The sequence below is a fragment of the Triticum aestivum genome, chromosome 3D (genome assembly GCF_018294505.1).
Source record: "Triticum aestivum cultivar Chinese Spring chromosome 3D, IWGSC CS RefSeq v2.1, whole genome shotgun sequence".
Taxonomy (NCBI): Eukaryota; Viridiplantae; Streptophyta; class Magnoliopsida; order Poales; family Poaceae; genus Triticum; species Triticum aestivum.
Genome location: NC_057802.1, coordinates 619,366,822 through 619,382,542, shown reverse-complemented (window position 1 = coordinate 619,382,542; position 15,721 = coordinate 619,366,822). Strand labels below are relative to the sequence as shown.

The window sequence follows — 15,721 nt, the reverse complement described above, 5'->3', positions numbered from 1 at the left end:
GTAGTCGACGTAGTCGACGGCGGGGAGTCGTTCGGGCACGTCGTTGGGGCAATCGGGGCACGGTGGCCGCGGGAACGACGGTGAACGGCGGCGAGCACGCTCGGGCAGAGGGGATCGAAGGGGAGAGGGAGGTGGATCTGGCGGGGGAAGGCGCAGAGGCCGAGAGGGAGAGCGGGGGTGAGTGGGAGAGAGGCCCGAGGAGGCGGGGGTGCTGGCGCCCTTATCCTCCCCGTCGCCGGCGAGGGGGTGCGGCGGGGACGGCCCCTGTTCCGACCCCGGTCGGGGGAACAGGGAAGGAGGCGAGGGGGAGAGGTGGGCTGGCCGGCTGGGCCGGGGGTCGGCCCAGTTGGGCCAGCGGTCCAGTGGGGGGGGAGGGCCTTCTCTCTTTTTTTTCTTTTTCTTTGCCTGTTCTGTTTTCTGTTTTCTTTTTATTTGTTTATTTTCTTTTCTGTTTTATTTCATTTAAAAGTATTTAGGTATTTTATAAAATTGTGTTTTCTCCACCATAATTACCAGTGTATTATTTTGCACCCACCGAACATTTTTGTTCAAATTTTTGAAAACTTTTATTTTCCACTTTGATTTTAATTGAAGTTTGAACTAGGAGTTTGAAATGAAATTTGATGCAATTGTGATCAAGCCCTGTTTAGCAACATGATTAGCTTAATCTCAGAGAGTTACTGTAGCATGATTCTCGGGGTGTTACAAATCTCCTCCACTACAAGAAATCTCGTCCCGAGATTTAGGAGGTAGAAGGAAACAGTGCGGGGTATTCTTCGCGCAGACGATCCTCTCGTTCCCAAGTGGCCTCATCTTCCGAATGGTGCGACCACTGGACTTTGAGAAACTTGATCGCCTTCTGACGTGTGCGGCGTTCAGCTTGGTCGAGAATGCGGACCGGATGTTCCTTATAGGAGAGGTCTTGCTGCAATTCGAGCACTTCATGATCCACAGCTCGGATTGGATCCTTGAAGCAACGGCGGAGCTGTGACACATGGAACACATCGTGAACCTGAGAAAGGTTCGGCGGTAGCTCCAGTTGGTATGCCACTTTTCCACGCCTTTCGAGAATAGTGAATGGGCCAATATAGCGAGGAGCTAGTTTGCCCTTGATCCCGAAGCGGTGAGCACCCTTCATAGGTGTGACTCGAAGATAAGCCCTTTCACCAGGTTGATAGACCATGTCTTTATGATGACGGTCATACTGACTCTTCTGATGTGACTGAGCAGTCTTGAGATTTTCGCGAATAATGCGGACTTGTTCTTCGGCATCTTGGATAATATCCGGACCGAAGAGTGGACGTTCCCCAGTTTCTGACCAGTTCAGAGGGGTTCGGCACTTTCGTCCATATAACACTTCGAAGGGGGCCATCTTCAGACTAGCTTGATAGCTATTATTATAAGAGAACTCAGCATACGGGAGAGATTCCTCCCATTTCTTGCCGAAGGAAATAACGCAAGCTCGAAGCATGTCTTCGAGAACTTGGTTGACGCGTTCAACTTGTCCTTGCGATTGAGGATGAAACGCAGTACTGAATGACAGATGAGTTCCCATAGCTTCTTGGAAACTTGCCCAGAATCTTGAAGTGAATAAGTTGCCACGGTCTGAGCTGATAACCAATGGAATACCGTGGAGTGAAACAATCCTGGACATATAGAGCGTTGCCAACTGGCTAGCAGTGATCGTTTCTTTGACCGCCAGGAAATGTGCAACTTTGGAAAGCCGGTCAATGACGACAAGAATAGCATCATTACCTTTCTGTGATTTGGGAAATCCAGTGACGAAGTCCATCTCAACATGGTCCCATTTCCATTCAGGAATAGAGATAGGTTGCAGAGTTCCAGCAGGCCTTTGATGTTCTGCTTTGATACGACGGCAAACGTCACACTCAGCAACATAACGAGCAATGTCTTGCTTCATATTAGACCACCAGAATCTCTGACGGATGTCTTGGTACATCTTTGTACTACCAGGGTGGATACACAGAGGTGTATCATGAGCTTCTTTCATAACTTCCTGTGTCATATCCAGGTTTTTCTCTGCACATGGCACCACTAGGCGGCCCTTGAAGTATAGGGTGCCATCTTCAGCAATAGTGAAGAATGAGGGCTTTCCTTCTGCGAGGTAGCGCTTAATCTTGTGGGCTTCAGAGTCATACTTCTGTAGCCTTTTGATGCTATCCACGAGATCTGGTTTAGCAACTAGGGTATTGAGGGAACCCTGGGTAACAACATGGAGGTTCACCTTGCCAAACTCCCTAGGAGGGGGAGTGAGTGCACCCGGAGGAACAATATGGAGGTTCAGCTTCCTGAATTCTTCAACAAGCGAGGGCTGAACTTTATGAACCTGGAGGTGGTTGCAGTAAGACTTGCGGCTCAAGGCATCAGCCATTACATTAGCCTTGCCTGGCGTATAGGAAATACCCAAGTCAAAGTCTGCAACAAGCTCCATCCATCTCTGTTGACGGAGGTTCAGATCTGGCTGAGTAAACAGATATTTCAGACTTTGGTGGTCAGTGAAGATCTCGCAACGATTACCGAGAAGGTAATGTCGCCACTGCTTCAGCGCATGAATGACAGCAGCAAGTTCGAGGTCGTGAACTGGGTAGTTCTCTTCGTGAGGGCGCAATTGCCGAGAGGCATAAGCAATCACTTTGCGGTCTTGCATTAGGACACAGCCTAATCCTTGACGGGAAGCGTCGCAGTAAATGACGAAGTCCTTCTTAGTATCAGGTGGAGCTAGAACTGGAGCAGAAGTCAACTTGTCTTTGAGTGCCTGGAAACTTTCCTGACATTTGTCTGTCCATTGGAACTTGACACCCTTATGCAATAGGTTAGTCAGAGGCCTGGCGATCTTAGAGAAGTTCTCGACGAATCGACGGCAATAGCTGGCGAGATCGAGAAAACTTCTGACTTGCTTAACGTTCTTGGGAGGAGTCCAATCAAGAATAGCCTGAACTCGCTCGGGGTTGACGGCAATACCATCCTTAGAGATGACATGCCCAAGATAGGTTACTTCCGGTAGCCAGAATTCACATTTGGAGAACTTGGCATATAGTTGATGCTCTCGTAGCTTTTCCAGCACAAGTCGAAGATGTTCAGCATGTTCTTCTTCGTTCTTGGAAAATACCAGGATATCATCCAGATAAACCACGACGAACTTGTCGAGGTAATCCATGAATATATAGTTCATCAGACGAGAGAAGGTGGCTGGAGCATTGGTTAAACCGAAAGACATGACGGTGTACTCGTATGAACCATAGCGAGTCACGAAGGCGGTCTTTGGGATATCCTCTTCTCGAACACGGATCTGGTGGTAGCCCAACCTCAAGTCGAGCTTAGAGAACACTGACGAACCCGCCAGTTGATCATACAGATCATTGATCCGAGGAAGGGGGTATTTATTCTGGATGGTAGCTTGGTTTATAGGACGGTAGTCTTGAACCAATCGGTTAGTCCCATCCTTCTTCTTGACAAAGAGAGAAGGTGCTCCCCAAGGAGAGCAACTTGGGCGAATGAATCCTTTGCGAAGAGATTTGTCGATTTCCTCCTTAAGCTCAAGGAGTTCATGCGGCGGCATTTTGTAGGGTCGCTTGGCTATAGGAGTGGTGCCTGGTTTCAAGTCGATGACGAATTCGACAGCTCTAGCAGGGGGAATCCCTGGAAGTTCTTCAGGGAAGACGTCGAGGAATTCACGCACGACGGGAATGTTTTCAATGCCCTCGAGTGGTGCAGCGTTCAATGCATTCAATGCATAGAGCCTTGCCTCGGCATTTTGCACCAGATGAGCTTGGTAAGCAACTATTTCATCTGAAGGGTGTAGCAGATGGACGGTCTTAGTGGCGCAAACTATAGAAGCAGTATGCGCTTTCAACCAATCCATACCCAAAATGAGGTCGATGTTAGACGTCTTCAGGATAATGGGAGAGGCATAGAATTCCAGCCCTTCGATTTCCACGGGGACATCGATGCCAACCAAGGAGGTTTGACACTGTCCCACGGGGGTTTTGACCAATACAGAGGTGTTCATCTCCTCACATTTAACGTCGTGCTTGTATGCAAAATCTTCTGACATGAATGAATGTGATGCACCTGTATCAAATAAAACGGATGCTGGTACTGAATTTACGAGGAGTGTACCCATCACAGTAGCAGGCTGGTCTTGAGCCTCGTTGAGATCAACGTGGTTGGCATGAGCACGACCATAAGACTTAGCATTGTTGTTGCGGGGCTGATTGTTACCACGGCCAGTTGCTGGAAGGGCCAGTTGATTCTGGTTCTGGTTGCATTCTCTAGCACGGTGTCCTGGTTGACCACACCTGAAGCACAAGCCATTATTCGGAGTGGGAACAGGAGCTTGGGATGGTGGAGCTGGAAGTCTTGACTGCCTAGATGGTGGTGGAGGCAGACGAGGTGCAGCATATGTCTGCCTTGGGGCAGATGCATTTGGACGGTACATGCTGTTCGGGATCCATATTTTACGCTTCTGTGAGGGCGGGCCCGAAGATGAGCCCGTGTCACGGTTGCGCCTGTGAGAGCTCTGGTATTCCTGCAGACCAGTTTCGACATTGATGGCCTTGTTCACCAAGGTGGCGAAATCAGCTAAGTCATGCACTAGAAGTGCGAGCTTGATGTCAGCTTGAAGGCCATCACGGAACTTCTCCTGTCTGCGTGCATCAGTTGCAATGTCTTCTTCAGCATAGCGGGACAAGTCTAGAAACTCCCGCTGATAAGCTTCGACAGTTTTGTTGCCTTGGGTGAGGTTGCGGAACTCACGCTTCTTCCGGTCCATGACTCCTTGAGGAATGAAGCGGGCACGGAAAGCAGCTTGGAAGTCTGGCCAGGTGATGATTGTTCCAGCTGGCAGAGTACGCCTGTGGCTGTCCCACCATTGAGCTGCGGGTCCCTTCAAGAAGAAGGAAGCAAAGGTGACATAGCTGGCAGGGGCTACATCAGCAGACTCCATCTCATAGGTGATGTCACGGAGCCAGTCATCAGCATCCAGAGGCTGAGTTGAGCTGCGGTAGATGGTTGGGTTGAGGCGTATGAAATCTTGAAGAGTCACTTGAGCTGGCTGCTGGTTCATATTGGGGCGAGGAAACTGAGCCATCATATTTTCCATGAATTGGCGGTTCAGTTCAAACTGTTGGATCATACCAGCCATGTACTCAGGTGGTGGTGGGGCATCGCCACCACGACCACGACCACCTGGTCTAACCATCCTGCTAATATATAACAGGGGTAGTTCAGCATTGGGAAATTTGCAATGACAAGAAGCATTCATGATGAAACATGCATAATGAAAGGAGCACGATAGCTACTACATAGTAGTCGACATAACTTTACAAAAGGGGTCCTGCATAGAGTTCAGTACATAGAGTTCAGTACATAGACTAAAACATCATAGGCGGCACACAGGCTCGCGGCGAATGCATCTAATACTACAAGCAAGCCTACCTCAGTCCCAAGAGGTACTGTGGAGGTAATCGTAGCCCGACAGCTGGTAGTGAGGCAACGGATAGCCCTCCACGTCAGCAGACTGGGGGCCGCGGATACTCAGGTGTAGAGCCCGACACTCAGGTGGCAGAAGAGGACCAAGTGCGGGAGAGTAGCCTCCCACCTCTGGCCAACCGACACCGTGGGGCATCACGGTCCTGGCTGGGTAGATCGCATTACGCGGTACCTGTCCAGGTCGGACAAATGGGTGCAGCAGCGTCAGAGCACGGTAAAGGTGCTGACGGGTGGTGTACATCTCGTGGCGAAGAGCTCGGTTAGCTCGATCCAGCCCATCAGCATGCAGAACCAGGTGCTGATGGTAGAAGGGCTCTCGGGTGACAGTGGAGTAGGCAGCAGTATAGTATCCCTCCGCACCAACATCAGATGCGATAGCAATGTGCCTGAAAGGGGAGGTGTCCAACTCCTGATACTCTCCACGAAGACGTGTCAGAGCAGCATAGGCAGCATCGTGGACAGCCATATCGGTGGTCACACCAACACCATGTGCGGTGTGCAGCACAGTAGTGGAGTCGTACTCCCGAGAGTAGAGGTGGACGATGGCACGGTACTGCTCCTGGTTAAAGTCCTGGTACTCCTCGTAGACGGTGAACTCAGGGTGCCAGCGATAACCCAGATAGGTCATCATCTCAGCTAGCACCGCAGGTGATCCCGAGGCACCAATGGCCGTCGTGTGTCGAACGACCTGCCTCGTGGGTTCCATCTGAAAGCAAAGATGTTTCAAAGGAGTCAAATGCCAGTGTGTGTATTGTTCAAAATACTACTCTAAGAAACAACTATGGCTTATCCAACTTTGGGGTGAATGTGGTCACGGGATCCTAGTGTTAGAGTTAGTAAATTCGTTTAACCCGAGTAGAAGAGAGTTCAGAGTCCCAGAGTAAAGGTCGAGGAGTAAAAGATACTAGTACCACCCAATGGCGACGTGGGCCCGTAAGACACACAGCCATGTTAGTAAAAGTTTTGTAATGTCTAGACTCGACTTCGGCCAAGGAGTGTGGAAAGGGGGATTCCTACAGGCAGTCGGCTCTGATACCAACTTGTGACGCCCCCGTATCCGGACCGAACACTAATCATGCACGCAAATGTGTACGACCAAGATCAGGGACTCACGGGAAGATATCACAACACAACTCTAAAACATAAATAAGTCATACAAGCATCATAATACAAGCCAGGGGCCTCGAGGGCTCGAATACAAGTGCTCGATCACAGACGAGTCAGCGGAAGCAACAATATCTGAGTACAGACATAAGTTAAACAAGTTTGCCTTAAGAAGGCTAGCACAAACTGGGATACAGATCGAACGAGGCGCAGGCCTCCTGCCTGGGATCCTCCTAACTACTCCTGGTCGTCGTCAGCGGCCTGCACGTAGTAGTAGGCACCTCCAGTGCCGCAGGTGTCGTCGTCGACGGTGGCGTCTGGCTCCTGGGCTCCAACATCTGGTTGTGACAACCAGATAGAAAAGAAAAGGGGGGAAAAGAGGGAAAGAAGCAACCGTGAGTACTCATCCAAAGTACTCGCAAGCAAGGAGCTACACTACATATGCATGGGTATATGTGTAAAGGGGCATATCAGTGGACTGAACTGCAGAATGCCAGAATAAAAGGGGGATAGCTAGTCCTGTCGAAGACTACGCTTCTGGCAGCCTCCATCTTGCAGCATGTAGAAGAGAGTAGATTGAAGTCCTCCAAGTAGTATCGCATAGCATAATCCTACCCGGCGATCCCCTCCTCGTCGCCCTGTTAGAGAGCAATCACCGGGTTATATCTGGCACTTGGAAGGGTGTGTTTTATTATGTATCCAGTTCTAGTTGTCATAAGGTCAAGGTACAACTCCGGGTCGTCCTTTTACCGAGGGACACGGCTATTCGAATAGATAAACTTCCCTGCAGGGGTGCACCACATAACCCAACACGCTCGATCCCATTTGGCCGGACACACTTTTCTGGGTCATGCCCGGCCTCGTAAGATCAACGCGTCGCAGCCCCACCTAAGCACAACAGAGCGGTCAGCACGCCGGTCTAACCCTATGCGCGCAGGGGTCTGGGCCCATCGCCCTATGCACACCTGCACGTTGCGTACGCGGCCGGAAGCAGACCTAGCCTAGTGGCGTTCCAGTCCAATCCGGCGCGCGCCACTCAGTCGCTGACGTCACGAAGGCTTCGGCTGATACCACGACGCCGGGATACCCATAACTACTCCCGCGTAGATGGCTAGTGCGTATAGACCAAATGGCCAGACTCAGATCAAATACCAAGATCTCGTTAAGCGTGTTAAGTAACCGCGAACGCCGACCAGGGCCAGGCCCACCTCTCACCTGGGTGGTCTCAACCTGCCCTGTCGCTCCGCCACAAAGATCCACTTGCGGGTACTCCTACGAGCCGACCCGACTTTAGTCATCACATGTGTCATGTATGTAGTACATAAATATATACCCGTGATCACCGCCCAGGTGATCACGACCTGATAGTATAGCACAGCAGACGGACAAGAATGTAGGGTCACTGATGGAAATCTAGCATCCTATACTAAGCATGTAGGATTGCAGGTAAAGGTAACAACAGTAGTAGCAAGGATAGGCTATGCATCAGGATAGGATATCGGAAAACAGTAACATGCTACACTACTCTAATGCAAGCAGTATAGAGAAGAATAGGCGATATCTGGTGATCAAGGGGGGGGGGGCTTGCCTGGTTGCTCTGGCAAGTGGGAGGGGTCGTCAACTCCGTAGTCGAACTGGGCAGCAGCAGTGTCGGCCTCGTAGTCTACCGGAGAGAAGAGGAGGGAAGAAACAGTAAATACAATGCAAACATAAGCATGACGATGCGTGACGTGTCAATGAGCGGTGCTAGGTGTGTCCTAACGCGACAATAGGTGGTACCGGTGAAGGGGGGGAACATACGGGAGGTATTCCCGATGTTTCGCGTTTTCGGACAGACGGACCGGAGGGGGAAAGTTGCTAGTTCGATAGGTTAGGGAGGTGTGGTGGACGAACGGACTGCGCATTCGGATTTGTCTCGTCGTTCTGAGCAACTTTCATATAGAAAACATTTTCATCCGAGTTACGGTTTAAAAGATATGAATTTTCAAAGAATATTTGAATTTCTGGAATTATTTAATTAACAGAAAAAGGGATATGACGTCAGCATGACGTATGAGTGACGTCAGCGGTCAACAGTCCGGTTGACTGGTCAAAACTGACACGGGGGACCCACCTGTCATAGACAGTGGGTTAAACAGAAGATTAAACTAATTAATTTTTAGTTAATTAACTACCGGGCCCACCTGTCAGTGAATGATTAAGTTAATTAATTATTTTTATTCATAAAACATTTTTCCTTTTCTCTTTTTCTTTTAATTTTGCGGCGGGGCCCGCATGTCAGTGGCTGGGCCTGCCCAGTCAGCAGTTGACTGGGTCAACCCAGTCAACGGGGCCCACGGGGCCCACTGGCAGTGGCACTGGGGGGGCCCAGGCCAGCCACGTCGGCGGCCGGCGCCGGAGCGACTCCGGCGAGCCAAACGCGGCGGCGCGGCACGAGAGGGGTGCGGGTTTCACGCACAGTGGGTTTGCGGGGTCGTGGCTGGGCGCGTTCGACGCGGCTCGGCGCCGCGCGTCCAACGGTGGTGGCCGGAGGGGCTGGAACGGGCGGGGGCGAGTGCTTCGAGCTCGCCGGCGGCGAGGTGCTTCGGGCTGGGGGCGGGTGCGGCGTTAGAGCGCGCGAGCGGCCAAACTATCTAGCTAGGCGGGTGCGGCACGATGCGGTCGAACTAGCGGGCCTACGCCCGTGACCATTTGGTCACCGGAGACCCGCCGGCGGCGAGCTCCGCGGCGCGGCGTTCGGACGCGCGTGGAAACAGCGGCTACGGTACGCGGGCGAGCTAACAGAGAGGGGGAGGAGAAGCGGGAGCTCACAGCGGAGCCGTAGGGAGTGGCAGTGAGCTCGGGGAGGGCGCGGGGTAGCCGGAATCGGCGACGATCGACGGCGGCCGTGCGGGGAAGACGAGCTCGGGGAGGTCGGTGCAGAGGCGCTCGGCTCGTTCCCGATGGCGTAGTCGACGTAGTCGACGGCGGGGAGTCGTTCGGGCACGTCGTTGGGGCAATCGGGGCACGGTGGCCGCGGGAACGACGGTGAACGGCGGCGAGCACGCTCGGGCAGAGGGGATCGAAGGGGAGAGGGAGGTGGATCTGGCGGGGGAAGGCGCAGAGGCCGAGAGGGAGAGCGGGGGTGAGTGGGAGAGAGGCCCGAGGAGGCGGGGGTGCTGGCGCCCTTATCCTCCCCGTCGCCGGCGAGGGGGTGCGGCGGGGACGGCCCCTGTTCCGACCCCGGTCGGGGGAACAGGGAAGGAGGCGAGGGGGAGAGTTGGGCTGGCCGGCTGGGCCGGGGGTCGGCCCAGTTGGGCCAGCGGTCCAGTGGGGGGGAGGGCCTTCTCTTTTTTTTTTCTTTTTCTTTGCCTGTTCTGTTTTCTGTTTTTTTTATTTGTTTATTTTCTTTTCTGTTTTATTTCATTTAAAAGTATTTAGGTATTTTATAAAATTGTGTTTTCTCCACCATAATTACCAGTGTATTATTTTGCACCCACCGAACATTTTTGTTCAAATTTTTGAAAACTTTTATTTTCCACTTTGATTTTAATTGAAGTTTGAACTAGGAGTTTGAAATGAAATTTGATGCAATTGTGATCAAGCCCTGTTTAGCAACATGATTAGCTTAATCTCAGAGAGTTACTGTAGCATGATTCTCGGGGTGTTACAGGAAGGCAGTGGCGAGGCCCTTCTCCGACTGGTCGCGGGCATGCGCCTTGGTGCGTGGCACACGGATCGGCCACAGATCTGGCAGGTTGGGTAGCATGGCGAGGTAGGGCGTGCGGCGGCCGCGGCGGAGGTACGGCTCATGGCGCTAGTGTTTCCTGGCTTCGGCCTGGAGGGAGGGGATTGGTCGGCGGCTGTTGACCCGGATGCCGATCTGGTAGCGGCGTACTCGACAGCGCGACGATACGCCGAGCATGGCTGACCAAGGGACGACGTGTGTGGGATTCGGGCACTAGTACCCATTTGATGGTGGTGGCAGCGGTTGCCGTTGTATGGGCGACAACAACGGCTGGCGTGGCGGTGGGTGCTCCTCAGGTTTTCTTTTCGCTTTATTTTCCGCGTTGACGTTGTTCAGCTGCTGGATTTTGCATTCTTAATAATACTAATAATAATGTACTGCAATGCACGTTTATATTAAGTAGGAAATTAGTTGCACGTTATATTAGGTAAGATATATCTGTTGCATGTTAGTATGTGGTAAGATATCAATTACTTTTTTTGCGGGAATGGTAGGATATTAATTACATGGCAGATTTCATGGGACAGCGTTGAGTCAAAACGTGTTTATAACCAATGACAGTGGTGGGTAATTAGAGCGTTAAACGTGTTTGGTGCTCAACATTGGAGCGATTTAAACCGCTAGATAATATGATTTGACGGTCGAGATGGTTTGAATCTGCCCCTTTGTGTCTTTTTATATTGGTATAGATATGGCTGCATGCATCGTCCTGATGCAGAAGGCCAGGGGTTATCCTTCCTTTCGAAAATAACCAGACTATAAGAATTCTAGAGTAAAAAAGTGCCCTTCAATCTAATTAGTGAACTTTCTCAAAAGAAAATTAGTGTACTTACGTTTGTTAGAACGACAGGCAACTTCTTATATTCCTTGTAATCCTCCGAACCAAGGTCGGAGACTTTGATATCTTCGGCCACCATTGTGTACCACACAAAGACTTGGTCATTGTACTGCATGTCTTTTACTGCATCTTCCTTTTCTTCTCTTGTTACTGTGAGCCATCGTGTGGACCGTGGTGGCATGATCAATAAGGAACTGGTTACGGCGTACATTGCGGAGTTTTCTTCTGGTGAAGACCAGGCTATACTGACATACAGATCTGTAATGTTGGTTATTTTAACTGAGGATAACACATTTTTATCTGGGACTAAGGGAAAGCAGAGCTCGGGGGGATCAAACTGGATCACCTCATCGGAGGTAGATGCACTTATCTGCAAAAGAATACCACATTAACTTTCATCCGGATAAATGGGCCTATTAGAAACACGCAATTGTAGAGCATTAACTTGCAGCTAAATTAGTATCTATATTTAAATTGGCAATTCTAACTTTCAAGTTTTGTTTCCAATGGTTGTTATTATTATATAGTAGAATGAATAAGCAACACGCCCTTATCCTGTCAAATAGGGGTCATTCTATCTATTTTTGCTAAGTGCAATTTGTGAAAACATCGCCTGCACATCGGTGGTTCCTTTCAAATTAGAGTAAAAACCAGGGACAAAACTGGGACCGTGAACACAACAGGACATTTTTTATTCCTGGAACACTAATCATCAGGCATCACAAGACTAATGATGCGAACCATTTGAAGCTTCAGGTTTAGGGTACATCCGCTATTTTATTCTTAACAAAATATTGATGCACTGGAATTAATTAGCAGCTAGTCAGCTCGTCTACTTAAAAAGGTAATCTAAACATGTATAAAACTGATAGATGATATAATAAAACCAAATAAATAACATTCAAGCTTATGTTCTTAGCCAAAAAAATCAAAGTGACACATATTTAGTGTCCCCAATGATAATTTTTAATTTATCTACGTTTTGAAATGCAAAAAACCCACAAATGGCATAGTCAACTCAAGTAAATCGCAATGAGGATTAGACTTTTGTTGTCAACGAGAAAACCAATATGGCACATATTTGGACGCTCTATGTAAAATATTAATTAGGTTAATGTGCATGTGTAGTTATACCCAAGCCGAGTAGATCAAATTCTTAAACAATTGTATGTTCTGCTAATGAAGGTGATTAAACTATTCACAAGTTTAATTAAGTTACTATGCTCACCTTGGATTCTGCCTCGGTTGACAGCACTGTGGATACGTGTGGACCGTGCAAAATTCCTGTGTCTGAAATTATAGGCGACCCAAGTGGCACATCCACTTGGGGTTCCTCGGCCTTATATGTAATCGTCAGATTCACCTCATCCACCAATTTACCCTCCTCTCTTTTGAATATATCTTCAGTTATGTCATCAAGATTCTCATTCACTCTGGTGCTCCGCACAATGAAATCACCAGTGTACTTGTCTTGTGGTGCCTTGTCTAGTGGTTGCAATGTTATGTTGACACCAAACTTCGATCGTGGAGCCACAAAGCCTTTATTTGGTTGTATACAGTATGGCAGGGGGCTTGTCGTTTCGACGTTGAATGCAATAAAATCATTTGTCTCATTGGTTAGCTTAAGTGAGCATGATATCTGACTATTGAGCTCAAAAGGAAAGCATAACTCGAGCGGCTCAATCCCAAGCATGTCATCCTCCAAGTAGGGGCTTATCTGTAAGAACAAACCAAGATGCCTTGCGACAGTGAGATGTACTTTTCCTAAAATCTCATAAGCTTTGTGTTCATTAAGGCGGAAACTTCTACGATTAGAATAGTAGGCAAATTGTAATGGTTTTTCTAATTTAATAAAATGTTTGGATTAGCATTGATGGAAATTAAACACCAGGTCATGGTAATAGGCACACTCTCTTGCCTGTATAATATCACTTTCAATTGTTTTTCATATAGGAGTGCGTAGAAGAAAGAATGCATCCACACATATATCTAACAGTCCTCTCCCACAATGTAGGATCCACTTTCTTGGTTTGTTTCTCGTGTGCATTTACATGTACATAGGGCTTCCCTAGGGACCATGTCACGTACACTTTGCTTCCATGTTCTCTCTTCGAAACAAAACAATGATATCTAAAGAACAATGTAGGAACAATTGGAGTGTTACTTCTATTGAAGTTATGAGGAGCGCATGAGCTTACCTGCCCTATCGTAGATTCGTTCGGATTGCTGATTCTACTTTTTTCATTTGTATTGCTGATTTTACTATTTGTGCTTTCCAGTTCATTAATAACACGTATTATATCTGATATAAAAGGCCTCTTATAGGGATCATCTTGTTGGCAGAGTAGCCCGATCTCGATGAGTTTCTCTATCTGTTGGCATCTGAATAGAGTTTCTTTCCCTGATTTATGCAATCTGTGCCTCCATCTTCTACATACCTGCCATTTGACAAAGCTGATATAGTGACAAAATATTCAATCCCCATGATTTGTAGAAGCATAGGGTTGACAAACCATGTGGGCACGGTTCTGGAATCAAGACATCATTATGCCAACAGGTATGTACACATCATGTTTTTAGATCTCTTATAAACTGTGGCACCATGAAAAATTCAATATGCCATCCGATGCTTGTAATGCAAATTAAGAAGAAGTACATAGAGATGCAAATTCCTATTCCGTTAAAACACTTATTGGGTGCTTAATCACTACTTAGCTTATTTCCCCTTTGATTAAATTAATGGATTTTAAACAGTTGAAAGAGTATATTTGGTTGTTGACCAAGTTAGTCGACATTAGATCTGTAATTGGGCACATATTAAACATGTCACAAGATGAATAAAGTTACAAGGTTTCGGACCGGGGGTACCTTGTCTAGACTCTGGGAATACCCCTTTTACAGGAAGCACAAAGAAGAAAAACGAGCGGCACAAAACAGGTGCTTGTTGTCTCACGTGCGGAATTTTGTGGATTATCATGCAGCTAAATATCCATATACATTTTTTTTGAAATGGAGGTATACCCCGGCCTCTGCATCATGACGATGCATGCGGCCCTTTTATTAAAAATCCAGAAAGTATCATCACAAAGGTCTTACAGCATATACATGCGACTGTATTACCCTTCTTTATCGAAAGAGTATGCTTTTATCTTTGAATCAAGCCATAGGCATACCAAACCTTCTAACTGCATGCAACATAAATAGTTTTGCTAAACCTTTAAAAAGAGGCCACCTACAATATGAAAAACACTTACATTATTACTATCGGGAATACTCCTATGTCCTGTCACCAGTTCGATTATTATGATTCCCAAGCTATACACATCATACTTGACTGACATTTTGCCTTTGTCTATGTATTCTGGAGCGGTGTATCCTCTGCATGAGAATATATTAATTATGGAAGATAGAAAATGAATTGTAACGAAGGTAAAAGAAGTTTTGTTGTTTTGGAAATTGCTTACGGTGATGAAACACGGGTTGTACTTTTGGTTTGTGCATTTTCCTCCATTCTTGATAAGCCAAAATCAGTTATTTTGGCTACCATATTATGATCTATTAGTATGTTTGCTGGCTTCAGATCCATATGAATAATTTGTTTTTCCACATGAAGATACTGCAGACCGTCGCATATTCCCTTTATTATGAAGTAGCGAGTGTCCCATTGAAGCCCTCTTAATTCATCTGCAGAACCAAAAGGAAAGAAGAACGTGAGGTCTTTCAACATTTATTTGTGCACTGTTAGACATAAAAAATGATAGTATAATTGTTAGTCAGTCCCTTATAATCTGTGGCCCTGTTATTGAAGAGTAGAAGTTTAAAAGAGAGAGAAAAGTTTCATATCCAGAGTGTACCTGTAATATAATTTTCAAGACTTCCGTTGTTGATGTACTCAAAACAGAGTATTCTTTCTCTATTCTCGGCGTAAATGTAAGCTCTTGATCCTTCATTTTCGATTGCTTTATGTTCTGTGTGAGAACAGAAGCCAAGAAACCGAACTATATTCTTATGGCTGACATGAAATAAGCTATTAACCTCGCGTTGAAATACTTTCTCATCTATTGTATGATTGTTCTTTATCCTCTTCACAGCAACTTGTCCATTTCGAAGGACACCCTGTTTAAACTTGGATGACATTAGAAATTATCTGAAGATGCAATGCAACAATTTGTTTTGGCAACATACCACCCCAAAGTATTTTACCTGGCAGTATAGCACATAGACACAGCGGTAATATTGATAAAATTCTGCATCTACCAATGGAACTTTTTTCAGGTAGTAGTTTATTTTGGCGCTTATGTCGAAACAAAAAGAAAGTATGACCAACCACGTGAGGTATTTAGGTTGTTTAAACAAAAAAAATCTCTGAAGAGTGAAGTTTACCTTGTAAACGGTTCCAAATCCGCCCATACCAACTATTCGCTCTTCTGAGAAATTTCTGGTGATGCTCTCTAGAGCTGACAACTTTAGATCTGTCGGTCTGATGCTTCCGTCAAATATACGCTCCAATACGTTGTGTTCCATTGATTGCCTCGTCCATC

The 15,721-nt window shown here is 47.5% G+C and overlaps 1 pseudogene; it reads right to left on the bottom strand.

Moving 5' to 3' along the window:
• Window positions 1-15,721, bottom strand: part of LOC123076706 (uncharacterized) — a 36,611-nt pseudogene that overhangs the window by 14,373 nt on the left and 6,517 nt on the right.